This window comes from Elaeis guineensis, chromosome 5 (assembly GCF_000442705.2).
Source record: "Elaeis guineensis isolate ETL-2024a chromosome 5, EG11, whole genome shotgun sequence".
Lineage (NCBI taxonomy): Eukaryota > Viridiplantae > Streptophyta > Magnoliopsida > Arecales > Arecaceae > Elaeis > Elaeis guineensis.
This window is the reverse complement of record NC_025997.2, coordinates 43253228-43267903: the sequence shown is the minus strand read 5'-3', so window position 1 is coordinate 43267903 and position 14676 is coordinate 43253228. Positions and strand designations below refer to the sequence as shown.

Here is a 14676-nt window from a genome sequence, read left to right as displayed (position 1 = left end):
GGTGGAATTTTGTTTAAAAACAATTTATAAGAGATTCTTATTTTTGTGGGGGGATGTGGCAAGGATACACAATATTTACTATTTCAAAAAAAAATGAGAGAGTTGAAAGAAAATATATTTTCTTCCTTTAACTAAGTCCGAAATGCTGAAGCAACCCACAAATTGAGTCTGTTGGGTATAAATTAACCGCAGCCGAAATCGACAGCAGAACGGCTCCGCCCGGACTCCTACGGGAGCCGGGCTCCTCCTTCAACAGCAGAACGGCTCCGCCCGGACTCCTACGGGAGCCGGACTCCTCCTTCAACAGCAGAACGGCTCCGCCCGGACTCCTGCGGGAGCCGGGCTCCTCCTCCAACAGCAGAACGGCTCCGCCCGGACTCCTACGGGAGCCGGGCTCCTCCTTCAACAGCAGAACGGCTCCGCCCGGACTCCTGCGAGAGCCGGGCTCCTCCTTCAACAACAGAACGGCTCCGCCTGGACTCCTGCGGGAGCCGGGCTCCTCCATCAATAGCAGAATGGCTCCGCCCGGACTCCTACGGGAGCCGGGCTCCTCCATCAACAGCAGAACGGCTCCGCCCGGACTCCTGCGGGAGTCGGGCAGGAGCCGGGCTCCTCCTTCAACAGCAGAACGGCTCCGCCCGGACTCCTGCGGGAGCCGGGCTCCTCCTTCAACAGCAGAACGGCTCCGCCCGGACTCCTGCGGGAGCCGGGCTCCTCCATCAACAGCAGAACGGCTCCGCCCGGACTCCTGCGGGAGTCGGGCTCCTCCTTCAACAGCAGAACGACTCCGCCCGAACTCCTACGGGAGCCGGGCTCCTCCTTCAACAGCAGAACGGCTCCGCCCGGACTCCTACGGGAGTCGGGCTCCTCCTTCGACAGCAGAACGGCTCCGCCCGGACTCCTACGGGAGCCGGGCTCCTCCTTCGACAGCAGAACGGCTCCGCCCGGACTCCTACGGGAGCCGGGCTCCTCCTTCGACAGGAGAACGGCTCCGCCCGGACTCCTACGGGAGCCGGGCTCTGCCATCGACAGCAGGGTGGCTCCGTCCGGATCCCTATGGGAGCCAAGCTCCATCCTCAGTCTCCGACCTCAGTATCAGCTGCTGGAGCCGGACTCCACCCACAACCTCGTCCGAAAGGGGGACTCCTCCCAGACTCCTACAAAGGCCGAACTCCGACTACTGCCGAGCCATGCTCAACAGATCCGTGTCCTTTGGCAGATAACAATAACTGCCATGATCCTGTTCCACTTCCTGTAGCGGATTCCACGCAGCTCCACCTCCCTGCGACAGGTGCTGCACGATCCCACTACCCTCTGACAGGCTGTGTCGACAGCTATGATGCTGCTCCGCTCCCTGCGACAGGTGCTGCACGATCCCACTACTCGTTGACAACTAGCAGTAACGGACACCGCTCCACTTCCTGCAACAGGCCCTATGTGGCGGGCCATGATGATGGCCACGTGTCTGCTCCATTATCTTTCGCAATCAATTCCCCTGACCATGGGCGGCCCACTACCAGGCAGTTACAAACGTCGCCATCAGTCCGTTGCCTCCCCCGCCTATAAAAGGGGGACTCAGATACGTTATTCTTTAAGCTCTTTTGCCTTATCTCAAAACTCTGCTAAATTCTCCGTTCGAGCACTCCATTCTTGTTGAGGCAGAGAACTGACTTGAGCGTCGGAGGGTCTTGCCGGAGCAACCCCACCTCCGGTTTAGACTTCCCTTGCAGGTCCCGGCGGCGACCGCGGCTTCCTCAACTCCAGCTTCTCCGGCGCAGGCAGATTTTTGCACCAACAGGATTGGCGCTAGAAGGAGGGCTTGTGTCTTCGCAGCACCCTTGTTCTTGAAGGAGCGCTCAACGGACCCGCTTCCGGCCATCTTTTCCGGCACCCAATCCTCTTTTTCTCATCCGATGCCCTCCCGTGAGGTTTTCGCACAACTACCTCCGGCTATGGTTGATGATAAAGGGTGGCCGGATGACCAGCCTTCGTCGGATTCCGTCAACGTCATCTCGGGAGAATCCCGGCCGGAGGCAATCAGCACATCAGCTGCACCCCTCAAGCGGTAAAAAGTTGAAGAGCCCATAGCCTTCACTGAAGAAGACACCCAGGGAGTCCAATTCTCTCATAACGATGCGGTCGTAGTTTCCTTGAACATAGCAAATTATGATGTCCGTCGCATTCTCGTCGACAACGGAAGTTCGGCCGACATCTTATTCTACGGTGCCTATTCGAGAATGGCCACTCTTGGCGGTCATCTAAGGCCGATGTGCTCTCCCCTGATAGGGTTTACTGGTGACGCCGTTCCGACGGAAGGAATGATAGCTCTAACTGTGACCGCTGGTCAGCATCCAAAGCAGTCCAGAGCCCTGGTGAATTTCCTGGTGGTAAAGGCGCCGTCTGCCTACAATGCAATTCTCGGCCGACCCGGCCTCAATGCCCTTAGGGCCGTTGTTTCAACCTACCATTTGAAGTTGAAGTTCCCCACTGACAAGGGGATTGGAGAAGTTCGGGGAGACCAAGCGCTGGCCAGGCACTGCTACAATATTGCCCTGCAAAGAAGCGATCAAGCGGACCTCTGTCCAGGAGGTCAATTATCCAGAGTGGATCTCCAATGTTGTCTTGGTCAAGAAAGCAAACGGCAAGTAGAGGATGTGTATCGATTTCAAAAAGCTGAATAAAGCTTGTCCAAAGGACAGTTACCCCCTTCCCAGGATCGACCAACTGGTGGACGCTACCTCGGGCCATGAGCTTCTCACTTTCATGGACGCATTCTCCGGCTATAACCAGATTAGAATGGCATCGGAAGATGAAGAAAAGACTACTTTTATCACTAATCGCGGCCTTTACTGCTACAGGGTTATGCCATTCGGCCTTAAGAACGCGGGTGCAACCTATCAACGACTGGTGAACAAAATCTTCAAGGAGCAGATCGACCGAAATATGGAAGTTTATGTGGACGATATGCTCGTGAAAAGCAGGTCTTCCGGGAATCATATCACCGACCTCGAAGAAACCTTTGGCGCTCTTCGAAAGTATAGAATGAAGCTGAACCCAACCAAATGCGCCTTTGGGGTAACCTCGGGGAAGTTCCTGGGCTTCATGGTATCAGGGCGCGGGATCGAGGCCAATCCGGAGAAAATCCGCACCATCCAAAACATGATTGCCCCAAGATCGATCAAAGAGGTTCAGTGCCTCACAGGAAGAGTTGCGGCTCTCAATCGCTTTGTCGCAAGGTCGGCCGAGCGATGTCTGCCCTTCTTTCAAACTCTCAAGCAGCCGAAAAACTTCTGTTGGACCCCTGAATGCCAACAGGCATTCGAAGAGTTGAAAAGCTATCTTGGCTCACCCCCGCTGCTGGCAAAGCCCGAGCCCAAGGAGGAATTATTTTTGTACCTGGCAGTCTCTCCCACAGCCCTTGCAGCCGTCCTTGTTAAGGAGGAAATGAAAGTCCAGCGACCGGTCTACTACATTAGTCGCGTGTTGAGGGACGCCGAGACCAGGTATACTAAATTAGAAAAACTGACCTACACCTTGTTGATTGCAGCTCGGAGACTCCGACCTTACTTTCAAGGGCACACGGTGACGTTACTCACCGACCAACCGATCAAGGCGATTTTACACCGAGCTGATATCTCCGGAAGAATGGCAAAATGGGCCATCGAGCTCACAGAATTCGACATCAACTACAAGCCTAGACCGGCGATAAAAGCCCAAGTGTTGGCGGATTTCATAGTAGAATGCACCATCCCCGAGGAGGCCGAACCTGAGCAAAACAAAATTGACGACCTGAGGACTCAACCGAACTCCCCCGACGAAGAAGCCAGTTCGTCCGATAACTTTTGGACCCTCCATGTGGACGGATCGTCCAACATAACAGGCACGGGTGCAGGCCTGATCTTGACCAGCCCGGAGGGAATCATTGTGGAGTACGCTCTGCGTTTCGAATTCCCCGCAACGAACAATGGAGCGGAGTATGAAGCTCTGATCGCAGGGTTGAGGATCGCTAAGGAGCTTGGAATAGGTCAACTCCGGGTGCACAGCGATTCCCAACTTGTGGTGGGGCAGGTCAGTGGGAGCTTTGAAGCACGGGAGGACAGTATGACCAAATATCTCGAAAAGGTGAAGGAGTTCATCCCTGCCTTTGGCAGTTTCGACATCAGGCAAATTCCAAGGTCAGAGAACATCAGAGCCGATCTTCTCTCCAAACTGGCGACATCGGTTCCGGCCGAATTGCCAAAGGGCATCCTCTTTGAAGTTTTAAAACAACCGAGTACGGAAGAACCGCGACTCGTAATGGAGATCGACCACGAGCCCAGCTGGGTCGACCCGCTAATAACTTATCTTAGAGATGGGATTCTCCCCCAGGATGCGAAAGAAGCCCGGAAACTCCGAAATCAAGCCTCCCGGTACATCCTTTATGAAGGCAAATTATACAAAAGATCGTACTCTTTGCCTCTCTTGAGATGCCTCCGACCCTCAGAAGCTGACTGCGCTTTATGGGAAGTGCACGAGGGAGCTTGCGGAAGCCATTTAGGTGCCAGGTCTCTATCCCACAAGCTACTCCGCCAAGGGTATTACTGGCCAACAATGCACCATGATTCAATTGAATATGTCAAAAAGTGTGATCGATGCCAGAGGTACGCCAACATCCAGAGACAACCTGCTACCGAGCTTACACCCTTGAGCGCCCCATGGCCTTTTGCGCAATGGGGAATGGATATTCTTGGCCCCTTTCCCATGGCGTCTGGTCAAAGGAAATTCCTCCTTGTAGCGATCGACTACTTCACCAAATGGGTCGAGGCCGAGCCACTAGCCAAAATCACAGAAACGAAAGTGCAGGATTTTGTCTGGAAATCGATCGTGTGCAGGTTCGGTTTGCCTAGAACCCTCATCACTGATAATGGACGGCAGTTCGCGGGAGCCAGATTTGCTGAATTATGTGAAGATCTAAACATCTCCCACAAATTCACATCAGTGGCCCATCCCCAGGCGAACGGCGAAGCCGAGGTAACAAACAGAACCCTTTTGCAGGGGATTAAGACCAGGCTCGAAAGAGCAAAAGGGACTTGGGCGGACGAACTTTATCATGTACTATGGGCTTATCGGACCACCCAGAGGTTGCCTACAGGAGAGACTCCCTTTGCTCTAGCCTTTGGTACAGAAGCTGTCATCCCGATCGAGCTTAAACTCCCGTCGGCACGAGTCGTGGCATTCGACGAACCCCAAAACGCACAAAGTCTCAGAGCCAACCTCGACCTACTGGAAGAAAGGCGGGAGATTGCTCAGGTTCGAATGGCAGCCTACAGACAGAAAGTTGCCCGATATTACAACGCCCGAGTGAAGAACAAGGTATTCAAAGCAGGGGATCTGGTGCTCCGACGAGCTGCTGTCTCACAACCTCAGGACTGGGGGAAGCTTGCCCCAAACTGGGAGGGGCCTTATGAGGTCAAGGAAGTAGTCCGACCTGGAACTTATTATCTCAGAGAACTCGGGGGAGCTGACCTCCCGCGATCGTGGAGCTCAAAAAACTTACGGATGTACTACCAGTGATTTCGTCCTAATCAAAAAATGCGTGCCCATTTGTCTTAGGACAATCCAAGCAGGCGGTATCAAAAACGAGAGGGCAACCTTATAAAGGTCGAAGGCCCGGTTCTTTTAGACCGGATGGGGGGAGAGGCCTTGCAACGCCCATATGTGCCCCCACAGCCCTGTTAGGGACAGGAGGAGAACTTCGCCCTAACTTGAGCAAAGTCGAAGGCCCGGTTCTTTTAGACCGGATGGGGAGAGAGGCCTTACAACGCCCATATGTGCCCCCACAGCCCTGTTAGGGACAGGAGGAGAACCTCGCCCTAACTTGAGCAAAGTCGAAGGCCCGGTTCTTTTAGACCGGATGGGGGGAGAGGCCTTACAACGCCCATATGTGCCCCCACAGCCCTGTTAGGGACAGGAGGAGAACCTCGCCCTAACTTGAGCAAAGTCGAAGGCCCGGTTCTTTTAGACCGGATGGGGGGAGAGGCCTTGCAACGCCCATATGTGCCCCCGCAGTCATGTCAGGAACAGGAGGAGAACCTCGTCCTGACATGAGCAAAGTGGAAGACCCGGACTCCTACGGGAGCCGGGTCCCTACGCCAAGAAAACTTCGCCCTGACTCCTACGGGAGCCGGGTTCCGCCGCAAAGAAAACTTCGCTCGGACTCCTACGGGAGCCGGGTTCCGCCGCTAAGAAGGCTTCGCCCGGACTCCTACGGGAGCCGGGCTCCACCGCCAACGACAGCTACAGGACAACTCCGCCCGGACTTCTACGGAAGCCGGACTTTACTTATGACTTTGATTGCAGAAAAACTTTGCCCTGGCTCTTACGAGAATCGAGCTACTCCAACTCCCGGAGGGCTTCTCCGTTCGGACTATCAAGGGAGCCGAACTTAGCCCCGACTTCAGCGGAGAAGAATCCGGACGAACCTGACAAGTGGGTATCCCCGAACGGCACAAAAGCCGAAAAGGAGCTCGGCAAATGACGACCCCACGTGAACTGAAAAAGTCGCCGACGACCTTGGAACAACGTAACACAGACAAAGAGAACGAAAGGAAAACGAAGAAGTCCGGCAGACAACTATTTAACACAAGATGCAAACAAGGTACTGAAATCACTTTTTCATTTAACAGAAGTACACATTACAGGATCCGGTGGGTCAGGAAAAAAGAAGATACACGTCATCGCAAGTATCGCGGGCACGGTTCGAGCAGGACGAACCGGAGACCACTCCGAGCTACGAACTCCGTCTCTATCCTTCTCAATCGTATTCTCCAGTGCGTGTAACAGCTCTCGCCCATCTCGCCTCATTCTGTACCCGAGGTCCCAACCTTGGCAGAAAGGGGGTGGGGTAGATCCCCGGAGGCGGAGGGGGCAACGACGGCCGCCACCCGAGACGCTCCGGCAAGGTCGGCATGCGTTACTTCCACCGCCCCCACAACAAGTTCTACTGCCCCACCGTCAACGCCGACCGCCTCTGGTCTCTCGGCCCCGACGGCGTCAAAGATCCCGTCATGGCTTGTGACGTCTATTCTGCCCTCTTGACCGGTATCACCCCGCCTTGCTACCCCGAGATTCGCAGGCAGAATAGCTTCCCCGACAGCCCCCGTTATTAAACCCCTGTTGTTGAAGAAATTCTTCCTTGGGCTCCCTCTAGAGCGATGGAGATTCTCACCGGCCGCCATTCTCCTTCTCTCCTTCCTCCAAACCCTAAGAATTCCCTCGAGGACAGCCTCCCAAGTAGATAACATGGTTTAAGGGAAGGAGACAGGGACTGGGGCGAGAGAAGCAGGGCTCTCAGATGAAAGAACAACGCCAGAATGAAGCTACGAAGGGGCCGAGGGGTTTAAATAGCCGATGGATCCTGGCGCAGTTATGGCGGCGGGTATTCCTGGGCCAACTAAGGTGTGCCGCATGGTGCGCTTATCCCCTTCACCGCCATCGAGGGTTGACCGCTCACAAATTCCCGCAAAGCGACGCTTGGGATCGCGTTTCAGCGAGGGTTCTGAAAAGACTTTTCAAGTCACCTTCACCGAAAAACGGACTCTAACGTGTGCGCATTAAATAGGGGCGGCAGTGCGCAGGATTCGAAGGGACGATTCCGGCTGCGCACATCTCTCTCTGCATACTTCCTTCGCTTGAAATTCAAACTCGAAAGTAGGGGGACTGGTGTTGGGTATAAATTACCCGCAGCCGAAATCGACAGCAAAACGGCTCCGCCCGGACTCCTACGGGAGCCGGGCTCCTCCTTCAACAGCAGAACGGCTCCGCCCGGACTCCTACGGGTGCCGGGCTCCTCCTTCAACAGCAGAACGGCTCCGCCCGGACTCCTGCGGGAGCCGGGCTCCTCCTTCAACAGCAGAACGGACTCCTGCGGGAGTCGGGCTCCTCCTTCAACAGCAGAACGGCTCCGCCCGGACTCCTACGGGAGCCGGGCTCCTCCTTCAACAGCAGAACGGCTCCGCCCGGACTCCTGCGGGAGCCGGGCTCCTCCTTCAACAGCAGAACGGCTCCGCCCGGACTCCTACGGGAGCCGGGCTCCTCCTTCAACAACAGAACGGCTCCGCCCGGACTCCTGCGGGAGCCGGGCTCCTCCATCAACAGCAGAACGGCTCCGTCCGGACTCCTACGGGAGCCGGGCTCCTCCTTCAACAACAGAACGGCTCCGCCCGGACTCCTGCGGGAGCCGGGCTCCTCCTTCAACAGCAGAACGGCTCCGCCCGGACTCCTGCGGGAGCCGGGCTCCTCCTTCAACAGCGGAACGGCTCCGCCCGGACTCCTGCGGGAGCCGGGCTCCTCCATCAACAGCAGAACGGCTCCGCCCGGACTCCTACGGGAGCCGGGCTCCTCCTTCAACAACAGAACGGCTCCGCCCAGACTCCTACGGGAGCCGGGCTCCTCCTTCAACAGCAAAACGGCTCCGCCCGGACTCCTACGGGAGCCGGGCTCCTCCTTCAATAGCAGAACGGCTCCGCCCGGACTCCTGCGGGAGTCGGGCTCCTCCATCAATAGCAGAACGGCTCCGCCCGGACTCCTACGGGAGCCGGGCTCCTCCTTCAACAGCAGAACGGCTCCGCCCGGACTCCTACGGGAGCCGGGCTCCTCCTTCAACAGCAGAACGGCTCCGCCCGGACTCCTACGGGAGCCGGGCTCCTCCTTCGACAGCAGAACGGCTCCGCCCGGACTCCTACGGGAGCCGGGCTCCTCCTTCGACAGCAGGATGGCTCCGTCCGGATCCCTATGGGAGCCAAGCTCCGTCCTCAGTCTCCGACCTCAGTATCAGCTGCTGGAGCCGGACTCCACCCACAACCTCGTCCGAAAGGGGGACTCCTCCCAGACTCCTACAAAGGCCGAACTCCGACTACTGCCAAGCCATGCTCAACAGATCCGTGTCCTTTGGCAGATAACAATAACTGCCATGATCCTGTTCCACTTCCTGTAGCGGATTCCACGCGGCTCCACCTCCCTGCGACAGGTGCTGCACGATCCCACTACCCTCTGACAGGCTGTGTCGACAGCTATGATGCTGCTCCGCTCCCTGCGACAGGTGCTGCACGATCCCACTACTCGTTGACAACTAGCAGTAACGGACGCCGCTCCACTTCCTGCAACAGGCCCTATGTGGCGGGCCATGATGATGGCCACGTGTCTGCTCCATTATCTTTCGCAATCAATTCCCCTGACCATGGACGGCCCACTACCAGGCGGTTACAAACGTCGCCATCAGTCCGTTGTCTCCCCCGCCTATAAAAGGGGGACTCAGATACGTTATTCTTTAAGCTCTTTTGCCTTATCTCAAAACTCTGCTAAATTCTCCGTTCGAGCACTCCATTCTTGTTGAGGCAGAGAACTGACTTGAGCGTCGGAGGGTCTTGCCGGAGCAACCCCACCTCCGGTTTAGACTTCCCTTGCAGGTCCCGGCGGCGACCGCGGCTTCCTCAACTCCAGCTTCTCCGGCGCAGGCGGATTTTTGCACCAACAGAGTCTATACAGCCAAATACTTAAAGCTAGCCTCCGAAACATTCTATTATTACGAGGACTTATGCATACATATGTTTAGTTTTATATTCACTATGTACTCTAGATAAATTTTGACTATTTATACAAGATCAAGAAACTTAAATAATATATTACAAATTACATGAGAATAGATCTGACCTATAATATTTGAATTTGGGGATACTAGAGCACAATCCCTTAAAATTGATCAATTTGATTATATTTAGATATTTAGTCTACTAGGCTTGAATGGAAGAGTGCATAATCATTATTGGGTGAGGCCAGGTCTGAGATTGTCACAATCATATACAAGGATTCAGAACATTCTGAGCATATGCATTTTATTTTTTTATACAAAATGGTGGCGCCAAGCGAGGAGAGGAAGTGCGATCCCTTTTTAATTTTTCCTGCGTATTAACAATGGCAGGGGACGGAGGAGCGGGGATTTTTGGTGTGTTTCTAAGATGAAACCCTGCAACATGCTTTGGGACCGCCTGCTTGAGGTCCCCTTCCATTGTTTTCCCATTGTACATGATAGAAGATTGTGCTCGCAAACAACATACCCAAGACCGGCAGCAAGCCGGAAAGCAACGAGGAGAAGCAAAGGCATCGTTCATTGAAAGGTTTATTTTACCTATTACATTCTTTATTTTTTAGTTTGTTTGCAGGAAGGGGAATCGACTTTTTTATTTTTTATACTTCTTTCACCCATCCTGTCCTTTTTCTTTGAATGCATGGAGATTTTCTTAGCATATCAACATTTTCTTCCTTCTCTTTGAAGTGTATTTAGATGCATAAGCTTCTTAAATGAATTATCCATTCACAAAATTATCACAGGTTAATTTTGCATAATTACTTAAATTCAGCATACTGCCAGATTTGTTTTATTAGTGATCCTTCCTTTCAGTGTTGAATAATTTGTTGCATAATTGATTTAGCAAAGTGACTTCATATTCTGACAATAGTTTCTGGTACTACGTAATACAATAAAATAAGAGGTACAAACGGGACTGTCCAACAAAAGAAACATACACAAACCCCTTGTTTATTACATTAAGTTCACAATCCACTGAAGTAACACGATGTTATACTCACACCATCCATATATGATAGTCTTATCGTCCATGCCTCTTCTGATGAGCCTCCACTCATTATAAGCAGCAAGTTTCACATATCCAACAACAACAAAGCGCAGCAAGACTGCATGGAGAGATTTTAAATAAGGATATCACCTTAGAATGTGAAAACATCATTTCCTATGAGTAGTTGCATTATGAACAATGAGCATATTAAAACATTTACTCCGGGAAAAAAAATATAGTTAAACATTTTTGAGGTAGAATTAGAAGGGGAAAGGATGCGTAAAGTAAAAGATGGGCAATTTCATGGATATGAAAGTCCTTATCCAACATGTAATTGAAGAATGCACTTCTTTTTTACAGGACTTATTGTTATCATCAACAATGTATTTTATACAACAAAAGTGTCAAATAAGTATTGTTCTTCACAGTCATATTGTTATAGTTAAGATTAAAAAATATTTAGAACAAAGAAATCTCAAGTTTTAAATATCTTTCCTTCAAAAATTATGATGCTGAGAGATTTTAACATGAATGAGATTTTATACTTTGGTCCTAATGCCCAACAATACTGTAATGTGGTGGATGTGAAGGTTGAGTGTGCAACTAACTGCAAAATAGGTGGTGATCCACAACAACACTAGAGAGTTCTTGCTTAAACCTTCAAAAAACTACAGCCAAAATCTCTAAGGGTAACTAATCCTATTTGATGATAAATTAGGATTTCTTCCCCCTCCCTTCTTTCTCTTCTTTTCTTCTCTCTAATCCTTCTTTTACCAAAATAATAAACTCATCATTATCAAAATATCGTGTTAATTACTATAATTATAAAATAATTCATATCAAAAAAATGGTAACATATATTTTTGTATCTTTGAAATTTAAAATTTAAATCTCTTCGAGTTTGGAACAGATTTGAAATTTGACCTCCAAATCTTTGGATGACCAACTGTTGCCTTAACCAATCCTTGCTTCTTTTTTTTAATAAAAAAATTTGATTAATAATATAATAATATCGTTTAAACTGTTATATATAAACATCCAACGCAAAACCCTAGCCATCGAACGTAAGAAAACAGGGGAAAAACGGGCGAAAACATAGGAAAAATCAATGGAAACAAAGGAAATACAGAAAAAATTAAAAAGGTAGACCTTTTCCCATATAGATTGATCAATTTTTTTTTTCTTTTCGCTTTTTTTTTTTTCATTTCATTCTCTTTTTCGGAGTTGTGTGAGGAAGGAGAGCACTTGAAGGGAGATCGGAGGGATTTCTTAGGTTCCAATTAGGGCCGGGGGAGGGAGAGAAGGCGGCGGTGGAAGGAGAGCAAGGAGAGGGACCAGGAGGAGCAGTTGGAGGAGGAGATAGCACGGGCAAAGATGGATTGGAGACGATGGGGGTGCGAAGGTAGAGCCCAAACAATCGTAGGAAAAAAAAAAAAATCATCAGAGAGACTTCTATTTTCGTTATAGAATTAGCGTTCTTTTATCCCATCGTTCAATCACGGGTAGGAAAGGAAACAGGATTTTTACCCGTAGGATCCGTTGATCCTATAGGATTTGGGCAATTCCTATCCTTTCCAAACAGGCCCTAACAGTGATTAGCAATGTAAAAGCTCACCATCCTTCAATGAAACCTTTCTCGCCTCTCTTCTTGGTACGGGAACGGCATCGCTGCTTCTTGGGCGGCGTTGAAGTAGTTGGGTACCCTTTCATAGAAGAAAAAAAAGTTTAAATCTTCCATTTCTTGAACTTGGGGGAGCGAAAGAGAGATCAATACTAGAAAAAAAAAAAAAGGTTTAAAGCTTCCATTTCTTGAACTTGTGAGAGAGAAAGAGAGAGAAACCTGGTGGAGGTTGTGTTTCTTTAGCTCCTGAGGAATCCATTTGTGAAGTGGCGGAAGTAGCAGTCGGTCGAGCGATTTTTGTGCCTCAAAAGATTGGCTTGAGCAAAGTTCTATGTATAAACAAAGGTGTATATATAAACGCAGATGAAGCAAAGTTACAGGGATGCTTCCTTTGTCCTGATGTTTATCTACATACGTCACATGCCTATCCATTCATTAGCTCTAAAGTTTTCTTATTGGTGAAGAAATCTCAACCGGCCAGCACACGGCATTACTTTTGACATACGAAAGTTCCCCTGTTGGTTGGTCGGCACCTATTTGTTTCAAAAGTCATCCCCCATGACGGGGATCGGATTCCTCTTGAATAAAGACTAATTAATCTATTTAACATTTAAAAGAAAACAATTTATTCCAATGGCATAGCAGACACTTCCATAAAGCCATTTAAACTAAGAAAGTAATTCCACCATATAGGGTGAATGTAGTGGTCTACTGCATAGGATTGAGTTAAACCATCTGCCTACCATGGATTGACTTATACCATAAACACATCGGTCTTTGTAAATGCTAAATGAGATTAGTTAGAATGCCTCACGGTGTGATCGTGCCGGCAAGGATCAAGGATGACAATAAACTACGTCGTAACCTTCCTAAAGCATCCTCGTACAAGCATGCTAGAAATTAAAAAAGACTAGCATGCAATAATGCAAATATGATGGAAAATACCATCGAACCAAGTCTAATACGAGCATTCATGTGGATGTGTAAGCCATGTCTTTATCTCTCACATAGCTTGCTCTAAGCCTCAACATCCACAGAGCTTCTGATCTCTTTCCTGAATTGTGGACAAGAGGGACTGCTGTAGGGACAGCAGAGCATGATTCATAGAGATGCAGGATACTACTGCCTTAGACTTCTAAAATCTGCTCGCATTATTCTATATCTTTCAACTATAGAATGACTCTCAAAGTATCTTCTTCAAAATTGACATAGGTTATAATGGCTGTTTAGTCTATGATAGAAAGAGAGAGATGAGTGAGAAAGGTAAAGGAAAAGAGCATATTATGGTTTTGCAAATGTCTTGCCAAGAAGAATCTCAATATACTAGTGAGACTAATCGGCCCTACTGGGAGAGGGTTCCCTCTCCTAGTCTCCCGAAGAACCCGGATCATCATCCATAAGGGATGATTCGCTCGTCTCTTAGTCATGCGGCTAGTCGAAGCAGTGCCCCACCATTTGAGATCTCGAGATCTCGATCTCAAATGGCTCAAGGGCTCCGTCGCTTTCGATAAGAGACGTCCAAGGTTTTAGCAGAGTAGGTGGAGGCTTTGAAAGAGCGGTTCTCGCAAGTGGTGTCCTTTCCCGATGAGGATATCAATCGGGCTAGTGCTTGATAGAAAGCTGCTCTAATTGGTAAGTTTTTAGGGAAAGGTTTTTTTGTAGATTTCATAAAAAAAGAGATGAGGTCAAGGTGGGGTGTGGAAGATGTTGCTCCTTGGATTGATTTTGATGATTATAAAGCATTTGAAGGGGTACTAATGATTTTCACTTGAAAAAGACTTATTGCTCTTCAGGGGTAAAATCATAATTTTACCAAATCCTGATTTGAAAGCATCAAGTGATAGAACAAAAGATTTGTGATCCATTGGTGAAAATTTTATTATTTTTGGACTTGTATTTTGAAAGATATTCATGTTTGAAAAACATGAGTCGACCCATGAGTCGACTCATGGCATATGAGATGATTGGCACGCAGAATTTTTGGATGGCACAGACTTGGCACACCCTGTGAGTCGATCCATGAGTCGACCCCCAAGGTATGAGTCGACCCATGAGTCGACCTCTGCTGTTTTGAGGCCAAATTTACAGAACCTTGGGTTTCTGATGGTTTTCTGGTGTTCTTCCACAGAGGTCGACCCATGAGTCGACCTCCAGGCATGAGTCGACCCATGAGTTGACCCCTGTGACAGGAATGTTCCGCAACGGATAGTTTTTAACCCGTTTTAAGTGCTTTTAATGCTCATTTAATATGGTCTAACGGCTCTATTTCAGCCCAGATTGTTTTCCACCATTTCTTAAAGCTATAAAAGGGACAAAAAGGTGGGAATATCAAGAAGAATCAAGAAGAGAGATTTTGAAAAGAGAATTTCAAGCTAACTTTTCAGCCCTAAGCAATAGCTCACTCAAAGCATTTAAGAAGCCTTTAATCCAAGCTCACCAACT

The 14676-nt window shown here is 49.7% G+C and overlaps 1 long non-coding RNA gene across 1 annotated transcript; it reads right to left on the bottom strand.

The window, feature by feature from the left end:
* Positions 1 to 10464: 10464 nt before the first annotated feature.
* On the bottom strand, positions 10465 to 12594 carry LOC105036053 (uncharacterized). The gene is made up of 3 exons (XR_012141514.1): positions 12454 to 12594; positions 12229 to 12316; positions 10465 to 10731 (listed from the first exon to the last, which is right to left on the bottom strand). It is a non-coding gene; the product is annotated as an uncharacterized lncRNA (long non-coding RNA).
* Between the last annotated feature and the right edge of the window lie 2082 nt (positions 12595 to 14676).